Source organism: Saccostrea cucullata, unplaced genomic scaffold (genome assembly GCF_032062105.1).
Source record: "Saccostrea cucullata isolate Sc308-1 unplaced genomic scaffold, CSIRO_AGI_Scuc_v1 ctg7578, whole genome shotgun sequence".
NCBI classification, from domain to species: Eukaryota; Metazoa; Mollusca; class Bivalvia; order Ostreida; family Ostreidae; genus Saccostrea; species Saccostrea cuccullata.
In genome coordinates, this window is record NW_026927827.1 from 19,602 (window position 1) to 25,840 (window position 6,239).

The following is a 6,239-nucleotide window of genomic DNA, read 5'->3' on the forward strand; positions in this document are numbered from 1 at the left end:
TTCTAAGATATACACTAAATTGTACAGTCTTGTTGAACGAGTTCGAAGGAAACAACCATTTTTCGTCACAAGTGACCTACATAGTGACGTCATTTTCACATTGTGACGTCACAAACAAGGAGAAAAACTTTATTCAGTATATGCTATTTATAGACCTTGTGTATGGCTATGTGTGTACCGAATTTCATTCTAATCTGAATTGTTGTTTTGTAGATATAGACTGAGATAGTTCACAAACTTTTTGATCACCCCTCGTACAATCAATGAAGTGATATGATACAAATACAAATACAAATACTTTACTGGCACACACACAATTACAATAATTGGCAAAGGCCCACTGAACAACATTAAATAATGTTTACATATTTTTTCAAGAATTGTCAAGTAATTGACTTCTAAGATCAAAACAGTCTCTGATAAATTTAACAGTAACTTTCAAGACTTTTTGTATATTACTGTTTATATATAATTGTAGCATATATTTCTCATTGCTAAGATTAATATTTTTCTTTGTTATGTTATAAATATTACTAAAGAATGCGTTTCTTAGCTTAGAGTAAGAATTACAGTGAAAAAGAAAATGTATTTCATCCTCAATCACACCAGTATTACAAACATTACAATTTACTAAGAGAGGATCTCTCAGATCTTTTTTTGAGTAAATCAACATAAGGACTTCTTTTTCCTGAGTATACTTTCTTGAAGAGATCAAGTTTTTCTGAACCAAAGATTTTTGATGTTTGCTCTTGAGTGCACTGATCAATGATTCTTTGTTTAATGTTTGGTAAAAGGTGTTGGATGGAACCTGTATATTTTGTAATGTTAAAGAATCCAAGATTATCAAGAATAGAAAATAATTTCTTAGTCCAAGAATTACAGTTAATTGTGGATTGGTAAAGTTTAAAGGCCAAAGAATCAGAAGTTTTCAGGTGATTCCAATATTTGATACTTGAGAGGGAAATTTTGGACCAAAGTGGTAGTCTTTTAAGTTCTGCTAAACAACCAGCATTGGATGTTTTGCAGTGCACTCCAAGGATGTCTTTAATGAATTTTAAGTGAAAATTTTCAACATTTGAAATATCTTTGGATGAGAGATCCACTCCCCATATTTCACTACAATAGAGAAGAACTGGAAGTACAATAGCATCAAAGAGTTTTTCTAAAAGTTTACATGGGTTATCAAATCCAATAATTCTTTTCATTTTAAAACATGCTTTTCTGGCCTTTTCAATAAGCACAGCTGTTGCTAAATTAAACTTCCTATTACATTTCATCATAATACCTAAATAACAGTATCTTGGTACAATTTGTATTGCATTACCATTAAAACTAAATTCATTTCCTTGAGGCTTGCCATTTGAGTTAAATATCATAACTTTAGATTTATCTACATTAACTTGAAGTTTCCAATTTGAGCAATAGTTACTGAGAATATCAAGACTGGTTTGTAAACCGCTTTTGCTTTCTGAGAAGATTACAATATCATCAGCATATAACAGACAATTTACATGAATATTGTTTACTTGTACAGGATCACAATTTCCATTTTTTAAGTCATGGACAATACCATCAATAAAAACATTAAAAAGTGTGGGGCTTAAGACATCCCCTTGTTTGACACCACACTCAGAATTGAATACATCACTTAATCCATCAGAAAATTTGATTCTACTCATTGTATTACTATACATTGAAAATAAAATATTGAACATTTTTTGGGAAATATTACATTCAAGAAGTTTATAAAATAAACCTAATCTCCATACAGTGTCAAATGCTTTTCTAAGATCAATAAAAGCAGCATAAACCTTTTTGTTTTTGTAGTGATCAATTATTGTTTTTATTGAGAATAAATGGTCTGATGTTCTACAATTTTCCTTGAAACCAATTTGGTTTTCACTTATCAGTGATGCAGAGTTTACAAATTCAAGTAGCCTAGTATGTATTATTCTGTTGAAAAGTTTTCCTAGATTTGAAGTAATTGATATACCTCGGTAGTTATTAGGATCAAGCCTATTACCCGACTTATACAGTAAAACTAAGTAGCTCTCATTCCAACTTTTTGGGAATAAACCAGAATTAAGTATAAAGTTAAATAATTTTTCAAGAGGTTTCAGCATTACAGATCCCCCATTTTTTTTTTTTTTATATAAAGATATTTTAAAATTAACACAGGGAAATATTTTGGAGAAAATATCAGTTATTAACTAGATAAAATGCAATTTCACATATGTTACCGTGCTCTACAATGCCTATCGATGAAATCCTTCAACTTCTTATGTGCGATTTACCCTTTTGATTGTATTAACAGTACGGGAATTTTAATTTTAATATTTAAGTAAGTGTTGGTGGTAGTATTAGTGGAGTCTGTATATAAACAAGTCTAAGACATCACTTTCATTCTTGATAATTTTCAATGTTGCTGCATTATGTACTAACTACTACTTATCTGTAGTGTTAGCTTCAATAAGAAAGTCTCTTTTCCGATAGACAAAGATAACGTTCTTCGATAGTGATTCTACAAGTGCCGTAATCTCTGTTTCGATAGAGAAAGAAGATTACGTTCTCATAGATAGCGATTCTACACTTCTAAGTCTACCCTACCAAACCAATCGAGCAGACAGAATGGTTATTCTGGAATAAGAAGGGTCCCAATCGAGTGGGCCCCAAGACTAGTGCTCCTTTTACACTTGGTTTCTTTGTTGAAATTGTTTATTATCCCTTTCGAGAATTTTTCACTCAGATGAAGACGCCCCTACTTGCCGGTGGAGAGCTGCAAATTTTGACCTCGACTCGAACTCAAGGCCATTAAGCAGTGAGGGACATTTTTTCGTGCCATCACTAATTGCAACATGAGACCTCGGGTTTATAAACATTCTCATCCTTAGGACCGGTCTCCACACAAGCGTCTATCAGAGGGATTTGACAATTGGTTGCTTTACAGAAAGTTCCATCAGGCGCAGCTTTTACAATGTTAATGCAGATTTGACAACGTATTCCAGGTATTTCTTTGCAAGTATACATTCAACATTCAGGCAAGACTTCCCTGTTTTATTTTAGCTGTGAAAGGGTACAACCCTAACTGCAATGAAAAGATATAAGTCAAGTGTAATAAATATTGCTATATGTGCAAGTTTCACACTCCAGAAGGTTGTGTTATGATCTGGCCCACCATCTGTTTAGATAAATGGTATAAGACCTACTACGAAAAAAAAACATTTAGATACATTGCGTATTGGACTGGATGGTGTCATCAACAGAAATAAATAGAATATTTTGTTATCTAACGTGCAAATCTACCTCTGAGAATATAAAAAGTCAAAAATATGAATCGTCATTTACAAGAATTTCAAAAACAATTGCTGAATGATCGATTAATGTCGATCAACTCCATATCACAACTTGATGGATTGTGTAGGGTTTTAACGTCCCTCTTGAAAATTTTTCACTCATATAGAAATTTTGTTCTATATTCGGCACTCAAGGCCATTGAGCATGCAGTGAGGGATCTTTTTCGTGCCAGCACCTACTGCGACATGGGACCCCGGCTTATACGGTCTCATCTGAAGGACCGTCTCCACGTTCCACAGTAGAATTCGAGGACGTAAGGATTGACTCTTTACTTCGCGACTTTAGAGCAGACGCTCTATAACCACTATTCCACGCCGGCGACAATCATATCTTTAGGAAAAAAATCCAAACTTTTCTTACAACGTATACCAAGGGCTTATGAGGAGAGCAGCGTATCTGAAATCCTTCTTTAGCGAAGAGGCGAACATGTATGTAGGAGCACTGAGAGTACTGTTCCAAGAATGTGGAAGTCATAGTCAAGAGCTGACAACTTAGTCTCCTCCGTTATAAAAAAGCTTTAATACCTGTTTATTTCGGTGAAATCGGCTCCGCTTTTGGCCAAATAGACCGAGGCTTATTATAAGGGACAGTCTGTATCTTTCCTCACTGCGAATATTCTTTCATTATGATTGATTGTTTGTATGTTGTTTAACATCCTCTCGGGAATTGTTTACTCATATGGAGACACCATTTGCCGGTGGAAAACTGCAAATTTTGTCCTATGACGGGCACTCAGGGCCATTGAGCAGTGGATCTTTTTCGTGTCAGCACCTACTGCAACCTCGGTTTATACGGTCTTATTCGAAGGACCGGTCTCCTCGTCCCACAGTAGGATTAGAACCCGCAACTTATAGATCATCCCCTAACGTTACGACTCTAAAGCAGACGCTGGAACCACTGCGCCACGCTTCGACCTTTCATGATGGGAAAAGATGGATTTTCAATAGGAATCGGGATGCTTGTTTTTAAGTCTTTATGTATTGCATACTTGACTTCCATACTGGTCAGAGACCAGAAAAGCTTATGCGATGGCAAGGTATCCGAAGTCTGCCTGTAGACAATTTTTCAAAACGCTACTCCTCCTATAGTTTTGGTCTGATTTCAACATAACTTGGTGCAAAAGTAGACTACACTAAAATTAAAAATTTAGTGCATCAGATTATGATTTTGATGAACGATTTTGCCATGGTTACTAAAAATAGAAATTTCTTTGAAATCCTTTAAAACGCTACTTCTCCTACAGGTTTGGTCTGATTTCAATATAACTTGGCACACAAGTTGTTGACTGCACAAAGATACATAGTTTAGTGCATCAGTTTTTGATTTCGATTAACGGTGTTGCCATGTTTACTAAAAATAGAAATTTCTGTCAAATGCTTTCAAAATGCTACTTCTTCTACACTTTTGGTATGATTTCAATTTAATTTGGCACACAAGTTGCCCCAAAAAGAGACTTAATCAAGGATCATTATTATATTTATTGCTGTTGTAAAGTTTCAAGTCCAAAATGAAATGGCTACTTTTCTTGTCCTTTGTTATAAGTACTAACCAGTAGAGCTACAGTTTCGACAGAGACTGCTGGTTTTCTAAAATCAATTAATATGAAATGAGCTTGTTACTTTGATCAGGTATAACTGTGTCCACCAGCATAAGTTAATCATTTTGATCAGATGGGTGCGTAATATTACCGCTACATTTTCGAAATTTTCATTACCTCTACTTAGTCATTACTGCTACAAAAACGTTAAATTACCGCTACATATAAAAGTATACATTGCCGCTACATTGCCTCTTTCGTTAGCCAGCCACTTATGCGTGTACAGTACAACACATACATGCATAAGACCTGTTTCCCCTGCTCACCACGGGGAGGTGAACGTAAGACTTTGAGCAGGATGTTTTTTTAAATTAAAATCCATTTCATTTCATAAAACACAAAAAATTAAGAATCATGCACTGTTCATAGATAAAAATCAAGTTTTGTCCAAATAATTTTACACTATCGGTAAAGCCTTGAAAGACATTTGCTTGCTTGACATACTGTTGCCTTGTCATTTCCCCATTGTCGTATTTAGCTTTCAGTTCCCTGTTTTGTGCTGTGTTGTTACTCTCCTTTCGTCCGGGGAGAATCCTGTTTCTTGCAGCACGCATTTTCAAGTAACTTTTTGTCTGGACTGACTACATCTTGGCCAAAAATTCAAAAATATTCGGATGAGAACTATAAAATATTGTGCCGAACTCTTTGTTAAAACTTTCACATCCGTTGGTGGTACGTTTACACTCAACTTTTGCCCAAATTGTAGTTGGAAATGACGATGAACGTTCAGTGTAATTCCTCACGACGTAAACTGCAAACTCGATAGCTTTTTCAGACTAGTGCTTCGGTAAATACACGTAAAATACTGATTATAATGACCGGGGGTCATTTTTTAATGGCGGAAAATGACCCAAGGTCATTATTCGACGTCGAAAAATGACACTTTGCCCGTATAAATAGTGTCACCACCCTATAGATTTGCATACCCAACTTGAAGAAAAATGACCTCTAAAAGGGGTCGTTTTTCAACGGGGGTCAGTTTTAAGAGGACTCACATATAATATAATGACTTAGAGGGCTCTTTTTCTACAATAATTTTTTTCAACGGCTAGGGGTCATTTTCTATCATTTTTTTAAAAAACATAATTTGTGCACCCAAGGGTAACTGGTGTTCATTTTCTATTATATAGTTTTATTTATCTTTTTTTTTCAGGAACAAGATGAATTTGATAATTGCGGAACATCATCAAAACTTCTGTCATTCTTTTCAAAATTGTTTGTTCATCTTCGTCCAAATTGAAATACAGATGAACATGTACTATTTGCAAAGACAGGGAGCACCCGAATC

At 34.9% G+C, this 6,239-nt stretch overlaps 1 pseudogene; it reads right to left on the bottom strand.

Moving 5' to 3' along the window:
- Positions 1–319: 319 nt before the first annotated feature.
- On the bottom strand, positions 320–2,063 carry LOC134275595 (uncharacterized; annotated as a pseudogene).
- Between the last annotated feature and the right edge of the window lie 4,176 nt (positions 2,064–6,239).